The sequence below is a fragment of the Microtus oregoni genome, unplaced genomic scaffold (genome assembly GCF_018167655.1).
Source record: "Microtus oregoni isolate MIOR12 unplaced genomic scaffold, Mior012 000031F_ref0000149, whole genome shotgun sequence".
NCBI lineage: Eukaryota > Metazoa > Chordata > Mammalia > Rodentia > Cricetidae > Microtus > Microtus oregoni.
This window is the reverse complement of record NW_024543090.1, coordinates 13,203,137-13,222,926: the sequence shown is the minus strand read 5'-3', so window position 1 is coordinate 13,222,926 and position 19,790 is coordinate 13,203,137. Positions and strand designations below refer to the sequence as shown.

At 37.7% G+C, this 19,790-nt stretch overlaps 2 pseudogenes; both read left to right on the top strand.

The window, feature by feature from the left end:
- The window catches only part of LOC121465632, a 553,860-nt pseudogene that overhangs the window by 463,336 nt on the left and 70,734 nt on the right, over positions 1-19,790 (top strand).
- On the top strand, positions 1,937-2,899 carry LOC121465623 (annotated as a pseudogene).

The following is a 19,790-nucleotide window of genomic DNA, read 5'->3' as shown; positions in this document are numbered from 1 at the left end:
AAGAAGGTAAGAATGTGAAGGAGAGACAAAGAGAAAGAGAATTAGTTAAGGTGACTTGGAAATCAGGTACATGAAGGGAAAGAGGGAAAGGAACTTTAAAGAAAGAGTAAGGAAGCCCTGAGAACCAGAGGAAGTATGCTTAAGACAGGCTAAGGGCAGAGTTAGAATGCTTAAAGAAAAGATTACAGTTCATTTTCTTTATTATTTCATAATTCTAGCCAATCTTTAATATTATATAATCATGTATATTTTGTAGTTTTAAAAAACATAAATGGAGAATTTTCAGTTTTCACCAAATATGTATTTTTCCTCATTTTCTAGGCTTTCAGAGTCTAGGCTTTGGTATGCTCTGATGAGAAGTCATACATAAATTGAGCTGTATAGAGGTTGGTGTTTGAAAAAATGAGCCAATTAATTAGTTTTTTTAGTACTAAACATATATATGATGTTCTATGAGAGCAAATGCACCAATTTCACATTTGAAATGTGTTATGGTGTTGTTGAAATGATGTGAATAATGTAATGTGTTAGTTAATGGGAGATGGGTAATGCTTTTGGAACATATTTGGGCATGGTAGTGTGATGCCCTCTGTTTATTCATATTCATTAATGTTTTTGAGTAATCTCATGAATTGGTCACTGCTATGAGCAAGAGGAAGAAATGCATGATATTGTTAGCATTATTTAAACATCCACAAATGGAGCTCTTATCTATTGTAGACATGATTGTGTTTATGGCTGCCACACTCTGTCCTGCCCACACCTTACTGAATACATGAATGTGATCTGTGTTTCATTGCTATAACTTCACTGAAGTAACCATTTGAATTTGTTTAACAAAAAAAAACCCCTCAAGTTTGAGTGCTCAGCATCTTTTCTAATGGTAGACAGCCATTAATCAAGGTTCCTGAATCTAAAGAAAAGATTATGTCTGCTATGCTGTTCCTTCTCTAAATAAAATAATACTACCAAATAATATAAATCTTTTCATAAGATTATGATAAAAGGATTCATACATTTTTTTTATATATGTGCCTTTATAATTCACATGTCTCTAAATGTTAAATGAACAGAGGTTGTTCATCATAATATTAATTTTTTAGAAATAATAGTACAACAAAATGGAAAACATATTCATATAATGTTTCTTCTGCTTATATACCCTTAAGGTGAGAATTTTTATATTATATGTTATTTCTCTTTTAATCATTTGCATCTTTTCTCTTGTCTACTTTTTTATACTTTATACCCCAACCCACTTCTTTTTTGTATTATACTATTAAGGATGAAGCCAATATAAAGAAATAAATTGTTAGACAAGCACACCTATAGTGTGCTGCAAATCTAAACTGTACTTCAGTTTTTGAAAACTTTTCATACTTTTTTCTTTAATGAATGTGTTAATTTAAATGTCATCAACAGTTTGTAAAAATATTCTCTTTTTAAAGGTTCATTTAAAAATTATTTGTATGTGTCTTTGTGATTAAGTTCATGTTTCATGTTTGTGGAAATTTATGGAAACCAAGAGGTGTCATTTGACTTTCGGGAGCTAGAACTCTAGGCTATATTAAGCTACTTGAATGGAGGCTAAGAGCAAAACTAGGGTCTTTTGAAATAATAGAATGTGCTCTTAACTGATGAGTTATCTCTCCAAGCCCTAATATCCCCTTTTAAAACCGATCAAACCTTATTGTCTTTTGAGTTTTTGATAAAACTTTTGCTACAGGTGTTAAGTCATAATTCAAACTAACTAATAAATTTCAGATTATTGATTGTTTATAGAACTTCCTTCTCTCAAACTATTTACCTTAAAGTCAGTTTCAATGCTGCAGTAAAATAGATTTTCATAACATGGAGTTTCTCTTATTCTATTTATAAAATTATAATTTACAGTTTCTCACATTTTCTCCTTCAGGTAGTACTACAAACAAAGGCAATGGAAGGAGAGAATCAGACTGTGGTGTCAGAGTTTGTGTTCCTGGGACTCACCCACTCTTGAGACATTCAATTATTCATCTTTGTGTTCTCTTCCATGTTTTATGTAGCAAGTATGACAGGAAACTCCCTCATCATGTTCACTGTGGCATCTAATGCTCACTTACATTCTCCTATGTCCTTTCTGTTGGCTAACCTTTCCTTCATTGACTTGGGTGTTTCTTCTGTTGTGTCCCCCAAGATGATTTATGATCTGTTGAGAAAGCATAAAGTCATCACTTTTAGAGGGTGCATCACCCAAATATTCTTCATTCACTTTGTTAGTGGTATAGAAATGGTTTTACTCATAGCCATGGCTTTTGACAGATATGTGGCCATATGTAAGCCTCTCCATTATCTGACCATTATGAGTTCAAAGATATGCATCTTGTTTTCAGTGTTTTCTTGGGTGGTTGGATTTATGCATTCTCTCATTCAATTGGCTTTTGTAGTAAACTTACCATTTTGTGGACCAAATGTTTTGGACAGCTTCTATTGTGACTTTCCTGGGTTCATCAAACTTGCCTGTGTAGATACATACAGTACATACAGATTGAAATTACTAGTCTCTGTCAACACTGGATTTATGTCTGTAGGTTCCTTCTTCATACTGATCATTTCCTATATTGTCATCATATTTACTGTTCAGAAACATTCTTCAAGTAGCTCCTCTAAGGCCCTGTCTACACTTTCAGCTCATGTGACCATGGTGGTCTTATTCTTTGGCCCCGTGATGTTCATCTACACACGGCCTTCTTCTTTCACCCACTTTGATAAAGTTTTGTCCATATTTGAGGCAGTTGTCACCCCCATTCTGAACCCTGTGATCTACACATTCAGGAATCAAGAAATGAAAAAGGCAATGATGAGAGTATTTAAACATATAGTGGGCTGTAGACAAATAATTAAACACTTGCACACTGATCATTCTTTTTTTTTTAAATTTATTTATTTATTAAGGATTTCTGCCTCGTCCCCACAACCGCTTCCCATTTCCCTCCCCCTCCCCCAATTAAGTCCCCCCCCTCATCTGTTCGAAGAGCAATCAGGTTTCCCTGACCTGTGGGAAGCCCAAGGACTGCCCACCTCTATCCAGGTCTCGTAAGGTGAGCATTCAAACTGCCTAGGCTCCCATAAAGCCAGTATGTGCAGTAGGATCAAAAACCCACTGCAATTGTTCTTGAATTCTCAGTATTCCTCTTTGTCCGCTATGTTCAGCTAGTCCGGATTTATCCCATACTTTTTCAGACCTAGGCCAGCTGGCCTTGGTGAGATCCCAATAGAACATCCCCATTGTCTTAGTGTGTGGGTGCACCCCTCGTGGTCCTGAGTTCCTTGCTCGTGCTCCGTCTCCTTCTGCTCCTGATTTGGACCTTGAGATTTCTGTCCGGTGCTCCTGTGTGGGTCATTCTTAATTGCATATAAATGTTCATTGTTCACCAGTATTAAAGAAAAATATTTCCTTGAAAATTTCGGTATGTTTAGTCACTTTCATATATGTTCTACTCTGTTTTATACTTAGTAAGAATGACAATATATCATTTACTTAAATCGTGAAAATATAACAAATCTAAATTCATATGAAATAATATTTTTTCTGTAGAAAGCTCTTAGACATAGATGAGGCGATGTTGCTTTAAGGTCTTCAGGTAAAGGAATATTTTCGTTCTACTTTTCCAAGAATTATTCTCTTTTATTATGTTTCTTTGTATTCTATATGTGCAAGTGCCTCAAATACTTGTAAGCAGAATTCAAGAAATACCAAATATTATTTGTTAGGACTCATTTAGCTTCATTCATATTTACAAGGGTGGTCCAACATGCTTAAAGTCAATAAATGTGTTTTATCACATGAATAGTCTCAAAGTCAGAAACTGCTTGATCACATCTGAAAATGTAGAAAAACAACCTTTAATCCAATTTGTGACTTCATGATTACAGTCATGAATAAGGTATCATTAGAAGGGAGCTATCTCAAGACAATAAAAGCTATACTCTATAAATCTATAACTAACGACATGGCAGATGAAGAAAAAAATTGTAACACTTTATTTAAAATCAGAAGAAAGATATCCTGCTGTTATTCAATATTAGGATTTGATTATTAACTAGAGCAATAAGACAACGGAAAGTATTAAAATGATATTGAAACTCTGAAACTGTCAGCGGAGAAAGTAGAAAGGTATTAGGTACTTTTGTTACTGTGACAAACACCTGAACAAAAGCGTCTAATGGAAGGGTTTATATTGACTTATGTTTCCAAAGGGGAAGCCCACAATGAAAAGGAAAGCATTGCAGCAGGTGTTGCAGGAGGAAGCATGCTAATCTAGCTACCAATCACACACTGATAGTAGAGAATGAACTAGAAGTGAAGAGAAGTTATAATTTTTCAGGACCGCCTTGGAAATGCAGCTCCCCAGCAAAATATATATTCTATGAGTTCCATAACCCTCCAAAAAACATTGCTAATAAACCAAGTGCTCAAATACATGAGCCTATGAGAGGCACTTCTATTCAAACCCCAATAATAGTCCACAATAAGAGACAGACTTCCTAAATTGTACTCTGGTTGCTCAGGAAATAAAGCCAACAATTGGCAAATGAACTTTATGGAATTTAAAAGCTTTTGTTCAGCAGATAAAATTTTAATTGAGTGAGAAGGTAGTCTACTACAGGGTAGGAAATCTTCCCCACCTATATATCTGATAGAATATTACTATCTAGACTATATGAAGAACTAAAATCTGTATGAATAAACAACTTAATAAAAATGGGCTACAGCGCTAAACAAAGTTCTCAGAAGAAAAATTTTTAAAGTTTATAAGTATTTTGAATGATATGGAGCCTGATTGTCCATCTTCTATCACTAGGCTTGGCTCCTAGTGGTGACACTGGGATACTAACCCAGCCATAAGACTTTTGACCCACAACCTGTCCTGTCTGCAAGATGCCCTGGCACAGTGGTGGATCAGAGCTTGTGGTAGTGGCCATTTATCTGAGGCCTAAGCACCAAGAGAAAGCACTTCCCTGACACTGCCTGGATGGCCATGAATTAGAACCTGGATGGCTCCAAAATCTCGAAAGAATCAAACTTAACTGGGAAAAAGTCAGTAATATGATTGTTAATAATATTCTGCTATAAGCAAAGGTTGGTGTCTAACCCAATTGACCCCGAGAGGCTTTCTCCAGCAGATGATGGGAGCAAATGCAGTGACCAAGTGCTTGGTATAGATTGCTAAACTTGCAGAAGAAGAGGATGAAAGATTGTAGGAGTCAGAGGATACCAGGAGCACAAGACCCATAGAATCAACAAAGCAGGGCTCACACAGGCTCACAGATAATAAGTCAACAACCATGGATCCCGGGAAATGTTTGCACCATCCCTGTGTATACAAGTTGTGGTTGTTTAACTTGAGGTTTTTATGGGACACATAAACGTTGGATTGTGGATATCTCTTTCTCCTTTGACTCTTTGGGGGATCCTTTTCCATATATATATATATATATATATATATATATATATATATATATATAGTCTCCATCCACGATATGAGGTTTTGTACCTAGTCTTATTGTTTCTTGTAATTCCACATTATGATATCTTGTTATGATATTCGTGGGAAGCAAGCTTATTGTTGAATAGAGACGGAGTAGTGGATCTGGGCAGCGGGGGCAAGCGAGGAAGGAGCATTGGGAAAATTGATTGTGTTTTTACAAATGAAGCATCCTTAGAATCAGAGGGTGGTGCTCACCAATAGCGGACCTAAATGACCCACTGGGGTTTGGAGGACTATAGACAGAGAGAAGACAGGAAGTAGCAAGGTCCAGGAGGAGAGGATCTCTTTTTGGATGGAGGAATGGTAGAGGTATGAAGCAACTGGTGGCTGCTCCCTTCTTCTCTGGTCTTTCAGGTTCTAACTCCAAAACCTGACTCCTGGGATTGAAAGAGACTAATTAGATTAATGCTTTGGAGGAGGGCAGGCTGCAAATGGGATTTATTGCATGAGAAAAGAATAAAAGGAAAATACTTTTATTTACTTATTACTTTATAAATAATAGGAATCAACATTTCCACTTCCTCTCCTTTACTCACTTCCCTCGCGCTTCCCCACTTACCTTTCTCCTCTTGCCCTCCAGTCCTAAGAGAGGGCAGGGTACCTTGGCCTTTAGGAAGTCCAAGGCCTTTCCCCTGCATCTAGGCTTAGGAAGGTATGCATCCAATAGACTAGTATCCCAAGAAGCCTGTACATGCAGTAGAGACAAATTCCAGTGCCATTATCATTGACTTCTCAGTCTGCCCCAATGTCAGCAACATTTCGAGGCTCCAGTTTGATCCAATGCTCATTCAGTCCAAGTCCAGTTAGCTTTGGTGAGCTCCCATTAGTTCAGGCACATTGTCTCAGTGGATGGACCAACCCTTTGTGGTCCTGACTTCCTTGCTAATGTTCTCCCTCCTTCTGTTCATCAACTGGACCTTGGGAGCTCAGTCCAGTGCTCCCATGTGGGTCTCTGTCTCTATCTCCATCTGCCACCAGATGAAGTTTCTGTGGTGATATTCAAGTTAGTCATTAGCATGACTATGGGACAAGGCCAGTTCAAGCACGCTCTCCTCTACTGCCCAGAGTACTATCTGGAAACATCCCTGTGGGCATCTGGGACCCTCTTTAGAGTCAAGTCTCTTGCAACCCCACAATGCCTCTTTTAATTAAGATATCTTCTTCCCTGCTCCTATATCTGTCCTTCCTCCATCTCAACCATCTCACTCCCCCAAGCTTTTCCCTCTCCCTTCTCTCTTCCCCTCTTCCCTTGCCCCCATCCCCAGCCCCATGCTCCCAACTTTTGCCTGGCAATCTTTTCTGCATCCAATTTCCAGGAGGATCTATATATGTTTGTTTTTTGGCGGGAGTTCACCTTATTATTTAGGTTCTCTAGGATCGCGGACCATCGGCTCAATGTCCTTTGTTTAGGGGCTAGAATCCACTAATGAGTGAGTGCATACTATATTCATATATTTGGGTATGGGTTATCCCACTCAGAAGAGTGTTTTCTACTTCCATCCATTTTCATGCAAAATTCAAAATGTCATTGTTTTTACCACTGAGTAGTACTCTAATATGTATATGTGCCACACTTTCTTTATCCACTCTTCCATTGAAGGGCATCTAGGTTGTTTACAGGTTCTGGCTATTACAAATAATGCTGCTATGAACATTGTTGAACAAATGCTTTTGTAGTATGATTGGACATCTCTTGGGTATATTCCCAAGAGTGGTATTGCTGGATCCTGAGGTAGGCTGATTCCCAATTTTCTGAGAAACTGGCACACTGATTTTCAAAGTGGTTGTACAAGTTTGCATTCCCACCAGCAATGAATGAGTGTCCCCTTACTCCGCATCCTCTCCATCATAGGTTATCATTAGTGTTCTTGATTTTAGACATTCTGACAGGTGTAACATGGTATTTCAAAGTTGTTTTGATTTGAATTTTGTATCGGCGTAAATAAATGCAATGCAGATATTAAAGAATATTTACAACTTTAATGCTAAACTTACAGAACCTAGGTTCCCGTGTAGCCCAGGAGGTAGGAAAGAAAAAAGGGAGGAGCCGCCTCCCGCATGCCCATTTATGGGTATGCATTCTCCCGAGGCTAACCCGCCTCCTCAAGGGGCTGGCTTAACCCTACATCTCCCTCTTTTGTCTAAATAAGACAGAACTAAACCAAATATAACTATAAACAGTAATAACAAATGATAAATATTGCAAACAATATTGAGAACAAATGTTTTGCTAGACATTCTATCTCAAGGAGTCTAAATAATGTAGAGAGTAACTACAATTAAATAATCTTCAACTCCATCAAAGATCTGAGAAGGGAATAAATATTACTTAACAAATGAGAGATATCCAAAATGTGCAACAAATGACAGAGACAACTGACTACCTGGGCAATCACCCAAAGTCTCGTTTGCAATGTTGAGTCAACCAACTTTGGCTAAGGCCTAACATAACTGACATACCATTATCAAATGCAAGGAACTTTCTTAGAATTATACTACCCTGTCTTGGCAAGATAAGACAAACCTGTTTCATATCTTAGTCAGTAGTTGAGGTATGGGCTTTTCTTAACCCAAAGGCCAGTTCTGCCAAGAAGACAAGCTCCCAGTGGAGTGTCTTTGGTGCTCAACATTCTCTCGGGAGTAGAGTGATGTTGCCAGGAGTAATTGTGTCTCATTGGCACAGAATTCTAGGTTAGATTAAAGGCCATTTTCTACAGCTCTTCAAAGAGGCTACAGATTATACTATCTATACTTAAAATAATCTCTATGTATCTAAAAGACCTGATTAACCTAAAATAAATATGACAAACATATAATTCTCAATACCTATCTAATTTGAAAACTAAGAGAATAAACAACTGTGCAATTTATGAAGACAATGATCTTCACCTCTAAACAATGTCATTACATACCAGAATGTAAACAATGTTATTACATAAATAGTACCAGAGGTAGAAATGTACATTGTGATATGATAGATGTATCCATACAATATAAGCATACTCTTATACAAAAATAGAGGTAGGAACACTCACATTCAATATTCAATATATCAATATACAAGAAACAGTACCAATATAATTTTCTAAAAACAATAAATCACAAATACCAATCATCCCATCAAACCAGTTAATCCACCCCTTTTTTTAATATACCCCTAATTCTATACAATAACTCCCCATCCCCTCAACCCTAAACCAACCACTAAAAGATGTCCCTAACCCTGTGGGAAAACTCTGTTGTGAGAGGGGACATCGTCCTCTTAGATTGCTTCTATCTGGCACGGGGGCGACGTTCTTCTTAGGGGCCCCTGAGAAAGCAAATGATGGTAAAATTGAGAAATTAACCTTTGACCTAAGAAAAATTATAACTAGTCTCTGAGCGTTTTGAGAAGGTCCAGCCAGAGTGTTGTCAAAAATGGGCATCATTCGAAATTGTCTCCTGCAGTTGGTACTAAAAAACAGGTTTAATATTAGCTCTTAAAAAAAAAATTCATGAAGTCATAAGAGCCAGATTGAGTTGATGTTGTGGGGCCCCATCTTCATCCTGGAAACTTCAAAGATTATTGTAGGAAAATATGTTGCTGGTTATGGGAAATTAAAACATTAACAACAGGGACATATACTGATATATAAAAAAACGACACAGATATGAGGAAAGGCAAAGAAAGTTTATCAAGTATAAAATTATTCTTATTCTGTCCCATTTCATGGCTCCTGACCTGAGACAGAAACTCTGAAATATCTTTTATCAACAGGCTTGGAATTGAAGAGGGACTGAGCCATAGTCCAACTCCAAAACCAGCTCTACACATTTATAAAGAAGTGTTCAATAAAACATATAAATATATATAAAAAACCAATACTTACAGTATGTATAGAATTTTATTGTTGATACTTAGTGGGTTGTAACTATTTTCCGTCCATCAGTAATTAAATATTCAGGGTCCCTTATATTCTTTGAAGATGAGGATTTTCCTGTGGAGATAAGAAAAGAAAACTTCCCCCAACCAATCTGTAAACCTTACCCTCAGTATGCTCGCCATCCTTGTGAATGAATTGTTATTTATCTTTTCCAAGTGACTTCTCTTCTTCAAACCGAACCTTTATTAATTTTGACGGTATCCATAATTTTTCCTCACCTGTGGAGATAAGAGCAAAACCCCTTCCCCAAGGCAGCACATCTCCTGGTTTCCATTGTGAGGTCAGCACATCCTTGAAATAAACTGGTTGATTTAGTTCAGCAGACTTTCCCATTATCCAATGTCTTTCTGCAGCCGTCGTTCCCTTCTCATTAGCGTTGGGAAAATTCAAGGTTAACAAAGCATTAGGTAACCTATTTTTGGGGGTGTTTTCCACCCCTTTCTGTTTGCTCAACATATCCTTTATAGTTCGATTTGATCTTTCTATGACTGCTTGACCTGTAGGATTGTATGGTATACCTGTAACATTCTTGATATTGTAATAATCAAAAAACCATTTCATTTTCCTAGAGTCATAAATAGGACCATTATCTGTCTTTATTTGTGTAGGTATACCCATGATAGCCATGACTTCTAATAAATGAGTGATTACTGAATCAGCTTTCTCTGAACTTAAAGCAGTTGCCCACTGAAAGCCTGAATAAGTGTCAATGGTGTGATGAACATACTTCAATTTGCCAAATTCAGCAAAGTGGAGCACATCCATCTGCCAGATTTCATTCCTATGGGTGCCCTTTGGATTAGCCCCTGCTGGCAGTGGCATTTGGTTATAGAAAGAGCAGGTAGGGCATTTCTTTACAATCTCCTTAGCTTGTTGCCATGTAATAGAAAACTCTTTCTTCAAACCTTTGCTATTAACATGATGTTTTTTATGAAATTCAGAGGCTTGTAGCACACTATCCATCAATAATTGATCAATTTCTGTATTACCTTGTGCTAGAGGACCTGGAAGACCCGTATGGGATCGGATGTGTGTTATGTACATAGGGCAAAGCCTGTTCCTGATCAAATCTTGAACCTGGAGAAACAATGAGGTTAATTCTGTATCATCAGGTATAAATTCAGCAGTTTCAATATGTAAAATAACTCTTTCTGCGTATTGTGAATCAGTAACTATACTAAAAGGTTCTTTAAAATCTCTTAGTACCATAAGAATGACATATAATTCCGCCTTCTGGACAAAATCATAAGGACTTTGTTCCACCCTACCCAAGTCTTCTGATTTGTAACATGCCTTCCCTGATTTATTAGCATCAGTATAGAATGTACGGATCCAGTTATTGGAGCATCATGGACAATTGGAGGAAGGATCCAAGAACTTTTCTTTATGAAGTTAAACTGCTTGCTTTTTGGATAGTTGTTATTAATATCTCCCAAAATATTAGCACAAGCTCTTTGCCATGGTTCATTATCTTCCCATGATTTCTTTAGTTCATCAGCAGTGAAAGGCACTATAATTTGTGCTGGGTCTATGCCTGCTAGTTGATGAAGTCTCAGCTTGCCTTTTATAATTAACTCAGAGGTTTTTTCCACATAAGTTTTCAGTTTCTTACTTGGTTTATATGGTAAAAAGATCCATTCCAAGATAATATCATCTCTCTGCATTAAAATTCCTGTAGGAGAAATTTTTGATGGTAATATGACGAGAATAAAATCGAGCTCTGGATTCACTCTGTCCACATGTGCCTGTTGTAATTTCTCCTCAATTATTGTCAGTTCCTTTTCTGCTTTAGCTGTTAATTCTCTGGGACTGTTTAAATCTTTATCACCATCCAAGGTTTTGTCCAAATGAATTATTAGATCAGGTGTTATCCCAATAGCTGGTCGTAGACTGGAAATGTCTCCTAACAGTCTTTGAAAGTCATTAAGAGTCCGTAGGCAATCTCTCCAAATTTGTGCTTTTTGTGTCTTAAGTTTTTGCAAACCTATTCTATAACCTAAATAATTAACAGAATCTCCCTTCTGAATCTTTTCAGGAGCAATTTGCAATCCCCATTTGGGTAAAAGTATCTCTATTTCTTCAAACACTCTATTCAAGGTATCTATGTTTGAATTGGATAACAATATGTCATCTGTGTAATGGTATACTATAGATTTGGGAAATTTCTTGGGTATTATTTGCAATGGTTGGTTCACAAAATATTGGCAAAGGGAGGGGCTATTTAACATACCCTGGGGGAGGACGGCCCATTGGTACCTCCTTGAAGGTTCAGCATTATTATAAGTAGGCACTGTGAAGGCAAATTTTTCTCTATCTTCTTTTTGCAAAGGTATAGTGAAAAAACAATGCTTTAAATCAACAACTATGAGAGGCCATCCTTTTGGTAATAAAGAGGGCAAAGGAATTCCAGATTGCAGAGGGCCCATAGATTGAATAACCTTGTTGATGGCCCTGAGATCTGTCACCATTCTCCATTTACCTAATTTTTTCTTAACCACAAATACAGGAGTATTCCAAGGGCTGGTAGATTCTTCTATATGTCCAGCATCTAATTGTTCTTGTACCAGCTGTTCTAAAGCCTGTAACTTTTCCTCAGCTAAAGGCCATTGCTTTGTCCATATTGGTTTTTCAGTCAACCATTTTAGAGGCAAGGCTGTTGGTATCTCTGAAGGGACATCAATTGCTTGTTCTTGCATAGCCCTAATGGCCGGTTTTCTCCATTTGTAATATCTTTTAATATTATTTTCAGAAATATAGGCTCTAGAAATAGCAGGAATGTTAATTTGGGTATTCCATTGTTGTAATAGGTCACGACCCCATAAATTCATTGCAATATTGGCTACATATGGCCTTAATTTTCCTATTTGTCCCTCTGGCCCTATACATACAACCCACCTCGTGCTCTGCCTTACTCGAGATAGGGTTCCAATTCCCAGGAGCTGAACATTTACATTCTGAAGAGGCCAATATGGATGCCAAGATTCTGGGGTAATGATACTTACATCAGCATCTGTGTCCAGCAGGCCAGTAATAAAAATGCCATTTACACACACTCTCAGTTTAGGTATTTGATCCTTTATAGAAGTTTGCCAAAACACACGTAACTCATCTTTCTGATCACTATTGCTTGTAACAGTAGGCATGTGGCTTCCTAATTGTCCTGACGAGGCATGTTCTCTGCAGAAACTGGAAAGGACTGAACCATGTTTGCCATGGGGGCCTGTGAGGCCCCCCCTCTCACGTTTCCCATCTGTATCAGATTGCCTTGTCTATCTCTTGTAGACCTGCATTCATTCGTCCAGTGTCTGCCTTTTCCACATCTTCTATATAAACCTGAAGGTTGAGTCCTTCTATTTCTGTTATTTCTAGAAGATGCATTATTATTATTTCTGAAAATCCATTGTTTACAATTCCTTTTCATATGACACATTTTGCCACAATTAAAACATTTGGTATTCTGGTGTCTCCTTTTACCATTGGAAATTGCTTCTTCTACCCATGCTTCAGTGCCATAGTCAAATGTGTCAACATTCAGTGTATGCAAGACCCATTCTTCCAAGGGCGCTGATCTGAACTTTAAAGGCCCCAAGATCTTTTTGCATTCCACATCTGCATTTTCATATGCCAAAGACTCAATCATTATAAGTCTTGCTTCTGGGTCAGATATCCCTATTTGTACAGCCTTAGTTAGTCTTTATAAAAAGTCACTAAAGGGTTCTCTCTGACCCTGTTTATCTCTGACGAATGATTCCATCCTCTGTCCTGGGTCTTGTACCCTGTCCCAAGCCCTTAAGGCTGCTGTAGTACACATGGAGAGGGTGTTTTCATCCAAATTAGCTTGTTCTTGAGGGTCAGAAAAGAGCCCTTCACCTAGAATTTTATCTAGGGAAATGTCAATTCCCTTCGCCTTTTCCTGCTGTTCTAAAAGTCTAGCCTTTTGTCTGAATAAGCATTTCCATTTCAATTGTGGTCCACTCTCAAGGACCGTGGAGCTCTGCTCTAGCCAGTCTGAGGGGGTTGGTCTGTTTGTTGTGGCCCAAGTTTTTAACATCTCTTTGACAAAAGAGGCATGAATCCCAAAAGTCATGAGAGCCTGTTTAATTTCTTTGAGATCACTCATACAGACAGGCTCCCATGTATCTTCCTTGTTGACCCTTGGGTTTCTGGAACCAACCACCTTTTCTGTTGTTATTACTGGAACGGCATGTAGAGCTCCACGTAGAGCTTTGTGGAAATTGTCCCGGAGGGATTTATCTACAGATGTAATTAAAATTTGCCCTTCTACCTTTTGCTCTTCTTCATCAGAATTTAGAAATTCCTCGATCTTTTCAATTCTATTTACCACTGCTTTTTGCAATGTCTGAATCTCCTGTCCAGAATTATGTTCCAAAGCCTTCATTGAGGATTCTAAAGTATGAAATTTGTCCATTAGAGATAACTTGTCATCTTTGTACATAATTTTTATGGCATAAACTGTGCCTTCTTGTATTGACAATCTTTCCACCAATCTGTCTAGAAAAACCATACTGAATTAGGTAACCCAGACCCAGAAAGACAAGTATAATTCACACTCACTCATAGTGACTTTTAGACATAAAACAACAACAAAAAAAATCATTTACAGCCTACAACTTCATAGAAGCTAGACAACAAAGAGAATTCTACAAGAGCTATACATGGCTCTACATAAATAGGAAACAAGACAAGATCTCCTGAGTACATTGGCAACATGAGAGTCACAAAAGAGGATAGAAAGGGAGATGGGAGCAAAGAAGGAGAGTGGAGAAAATGTATAGTTCAGTAAAAGCAATAAAAAGAACATCTTTTAGGAAATATTTGCTTCTTCCAATTTTAAAGGTTTTATGATTCTTTTTGAGATGAGAAGACAGGAAAACAGACATAACATGAAGCCTAATAGACTGATGTCTAATTGAGGAGGGTTTAATGAACTGTATTTTTGATGAGTTGTAAATACAGATCAACTGTTCTTTGAGAGCAAGTGAACTAAGTATACATACATTTATTTGCCAGACTATAAATGTGTACATTAAAATATTATTAAATAAGCACTTACTATATTTTCAATCTGTATTTTTGGTGCTTTTTTCTAACTAACATTCAGTTTTTAGATTGGTTTATCTGATGTATTTGGTCCTATTATGAACAACTGATAGTAACAAATTAACATTTATTGAAGATTCACATTTGTATACTTACTTATTGAGTATATTGTTAGGATATTCATTTTAGCCTGACAGTTAAATATAAATCAATATTTTTGTTTGTTCAATAAATAAGAAATACCAATTCTCAGATATTTAAACAATTAGCCTGGTATTAAACTAACAGTTGTTGCAGAAGGTCCTTCTGCTCCTCCAGCCTATAGCCACGGAGATACCAGCCCATTGGGGCGTGGTTTCTCTCCCTTTAAAAAAGCGGCTACTTCCCTTCTTGCTCCTCTTCGCTTCCTGCTCCATTTCAGGCGACTAGACTCCTTCCTGATTGTGCAGAGGGCTGTTGTCTGGGATGGTTATCTGTAAGTTTTTTCCCCTTTAAATAAATATCACCCTATTAATCATAATTCCAAACTGGTGTGGCATTGTTTGTGACTTACGCCTTCACCTGGTGCCAACGTTTGGTTTTAGGACCTCTCCTGCCCCCGCTCGGCTGCTGGCCTCGAGTTAGGATTGGCGCGAGCCCCTCCCTTCCTCAGCCATGGCCTGTGCCTTGTGTGTGGAGTCAGCAGTTTAATATAAATTATCACGAAGTGGCTTTTCTTACTGCCGTTCTTTATACTTTCTCTTTAAATACCTCAGATTGACTTCAAGTCCCCACGCACCCTATCGTCTGCCTCACCATGAGGATTTAAAGTCCACAGGCCCACGTAGTCTCTGCCTGCGTGGTTTGCTCTTTTCTGAGTTGTTTTTAAATCTCCCTTGCAAGCACAGCTCTTAAGTGGCGTGAACCAGAGCACGCGTTTGCCACTTGCTGAAAGCTGCACCCCCTCAGGGTGACTCTGTCACGTGGAGGCATAAGCTGCTTCCAGGTTACTCTTCTCTACCTCTGGATTCTGGGTTTCTGGTTCTGTCTATGGAATTGATTTAGTTACATTTACTTTGTTGAGAAACTTGCATTTTCCAGTTTTTAACATCTACTAAGGCAATGAAACAGGACCCCGTTTTCATCGCGACTCAGCAACAGTGTCACCTCCTGGATAATAGGTAATATGGCAAATTTTACTGCTTTGTTTTCACTAATACAATGGATTAGTAAATTTATATTTAATAATACAATGGATTATGTCATACAAGGTTTATATGATTATGGGGATACCTTAATTTGCTTGTTACTAGGTTTCAGTTTTCTTTTCCATATTCTATCATTAAGGAAGAATATGGCACTCCTAAGAATGATAGAATCTTTATGAACTAATAATGAACAGAAGGATATGGAACTCCTAAGAATGATAGAATCTTTACGAAGTAATAATGAACAACTAATTGACAGAATTAAAATCATTGAAAATCAGAGGTTATCTGAACAAGTGGATACTATGACAGACAAAATTGACTCCATATCCAAGGGTATTAGAAAGTTACCTGAAAGGGTTCAGGATGTTGAATTTGACATTCAGACTTTATCACAAAGTTTTGATAAGGTAACAGACAGAATGTACCTCCAAGATGGGAATCTACATGATATACAAGAAAAGTTTAAGGAGGACATGTTATCTTTGAAGGAAAAAAATTAAAGCTTTGGAATCACAGGTGCAGAATGGGGACCAAAAAAATTGATACCTCAGTGAAATCACTGGAAACATATACAGGTCAGGAGATTCAGGATTTAAGAGAGACAATGATAAAAATATTTGAAAAGATTGGAGAAATTATTAGAGCTGGTGAACAGAGTAAGGAGGCACAAGGACAGGATACAATGCCTCGACCAGCTATTAGAACTGGCTTACCCAGGGTTCTAGTGACATACCCTATACTTAATTCTGACAAAGTGTCAACTTCTAAAGGCTCAAAAGGAGTCAAAGAAGCTAGATGGACGCCAATAGCAATGAATGATCTGAAAGAAATTAAGCAAGCTGTTGTTAATTTTGGATTGCACTCTGCATATGTAAAAGAAATGATAAGGACTTGGGCTTCTAATGCTAGAGCTACCCCCCATGATTTCCATCAGTTAGTGTCTGCAGTTTTAGATAATGGACCTTCCTTTATGTTTGGAATTTATTTCAGAGAAGAATCCAAACATATGGAACAGCAAGGAAGAGCAAAAGGTGTTGAGGTTTCCCAAGATCAAATCCTTGGTGCAGGAGATTATGCTGATCCACAGGTCCAAGCTCTTTATGACGATAAAGTACTGTGTCTATGTCACCAAGCAGTTTTAAATGCTTGGAATAGGATACAATATCCAGCAAAAAGGGTTGAATCATATACCAGAATTAGGCAGGGACAGAGAGAACCCTTTATTGACTTTTTTGCAAAGATTAATTAAGGCTCTGGACATAGGAGTAACAGACCCAGAAGCTAGATGAATACTTCTTGAATCTCTAGCTTTTGAGAATGTAAACATAGAATGCAAAAAGATAATTTGGCCTTTAAAGTCTAGATCAGCACCTATGGATGAATGGATTCAGCATACGATGAATGTTGAGACGTTTAGCTATAATGATGAATCTTGGGAAGGAAAAGCAATTTCCAAAGCAATGAGGAGACATCAAACTGCCAGGCGTTTTAATTGTGGTAAATTAGGACATTTGCCAAGGGATTGCAGGCAAAAAATTTCTAGGAATAATATCTCTTCTGGAAATGACAAAAATAGGAGACCTCAGCCTTCAGGTATAGGTAGGATATGTGGTAAAGGCTGGTATTGGTCCAACAAATGCAGGTCAACAACAGACAAACGGGGCAACCCGATACCATCGGGAAACTCCTTGAGGGGCCTCTCGCAGGCCCCCAAGCCAACAGTGGCCCAGTCATTCCCAGTCACAGTGGAGAACGTGCCTCACCAAGAAAATTAAAAGCTCCAATTTCTGCTGTAAAAAGTAATACTGGTCTAAATGATGAATTACACATGGAGGATGAGTCAAAAAAACCCAGTAGGACAGAGTAAACGTATATTTTGGCAGACTTTTATTAACGATCAAAGACCAAAGCTAAGAGTCTGTATAAATGGCACTTTTATTGAAGGCTTATTAGACACAGGTGTGGATGTAAGTATCATTACCCCAGAATCTTGGCATCTGAATTGGCCTCTTCAAGAGGTAGATGTTCAGTTCCTAGGAATTGGAACCCTATCTCGTGTAAAACAAAGCACAAGATGGGTTGAATGCATAGGGCCCGAAGGGCCAATAGGAAGACTAAGGCCATATATAGCCAATATTGCCATAAATTTATAGGGCCGTGACCTGCTACAGCAATGGAATACCCAGATTAACATTCCTGTAGTTCTAGGAACTCAAAATTTTGGGAAAGATATGATGAGGTATTATGGAAAAAGGTCACCAGCCATTCAGGCTGTACAAGATCATACAGCAAATGCCAAACCTTTAGAGGTACCAACAGCCCTACCTTTAAAATGGCTAACTGAGAAGCCAATATGGATCAAACAATGGCCTCTAGCTGAAGATAAATTACAGGCATTGGAACAGCTGTTGCAAGAGTAACTAGATGCTCATCATATTGAAGAATCAACCAGCCCTTGGAATTCTCCTTTGTTTGTTATAAAAAAGAAATCTGGTAAATGGAGAATGGTGACAGATTTAAGAGCTATCAACATGGTAATTCAACCTATGGGCCCACTACAATCTGGAATTCCTTTGCCTTCTCTCTTACCAAAAGGATGTCCTCTTATAGTTATTGATTTGAAAGATTGTTTTTGCACTATACCGTTACAAGAAAAGGATAGAGAAAAATTTGCCTTCACAGTGCCTACTTATAAAAATTCTCAGCCTAATAGGAGATATCAATGGACTATCCTCCCACAGGGTATGCTCAATAGTACTACATTTTGCCAATATTTTGTAAGTAAGCCATTGGAAATAATTCGTTAACAATTCCCCAAGTCCATAATTTATCATTACATGGATGACATCTTGTTATATGATTCAAATAAAGATACTTTAGAAAGTATGTTTGAAGAAGTAAAGAAATTCTTGCCTAGGTGGGGATTACAAATTGCCCCTGAAAAGATTCAAAGAGGAAATTCTATTAATTACCTAGGTTACAGAATAGGGTTAGAGAAAATTAAAACGCAAAAGGCACAAATTAGGAGAGACCGGTAAAAGACTCTTACTTCCAAAGATTGTTAGGAGACATGTCCAGTCTACCACCAGCTGTTGGGATAACACCCGATCTAATAGTTCATTTAAACAAAACCTTAGATGGTGATAAAGATTTGAATAGTCCAAGAAAACTGACAGCTGAAGCAGAAAACGAACTGACAATGATTGAGGAAAAATTACAGGAGGCACATGTGGGTAGGGTGAACCCAAATCTTAGCTGCATCCTAGTCATATTGCCTTCCAGAATTTCTCCTACAGGGATTCTAATGCAGAGGGAAGATATTATTTTAGAGTAGATATTTATACCTAATAAACCAAGTAAAAATTAAAAATTTATGTGGAAAAAGTCTCTGAATTAATTATAAAAGGTAAGCTGAGACTTTGTCAACTAGCAGGTATAGACCCAGCAGAAATTTTAGTGCCTTTTACTACTGAAGAAATAAAAAAGTTGTGGGAAGACAATGAACCATGGCAAAGAGCTTGTGCTAATTTTTTGGGAGAAATTAATAGCAACTATCCCAAAAGTGGTAGACTTAACCTCATAAAGAGAACTTCTTGGATTCTTCCTAGAATTATACATGATGCTCCAATAACTGGAGCTCATACGTTCTATACTGATGCAAATAATTCAGGAAAAGCAGGTTACAAATCAGATGAATTGAGTAAGGTGGAACAAAGCCCTTATAATTCTGTCCAAAAGGCAGAATTATATGCCATTCTTATGGTGCTAAGGGATTTTAAAGAACCTCTTAATATAGTTACAGATTTACAATATGCAGAAAGAGTTATCTTACATATTGAAACCGCTGAATTTATACCAGATGACACAGAGTTGACTTCATTGTCTATCCAGGTACAAGATATAATCAGGAACAGGCTTTTGTCCAATGTACATAACACACATCTGGTCCCATACAGGTCTGCCTGGTCCTCTAGCACAAGGCAACGCTGCGATTGATCAATTATTAATTGGAAGCGTGTTGCAGGACTCAGAATTTCATAAAAAGCATCATGTTAATAGTAAAGGCCTAAAGAAAGAATTTTCCA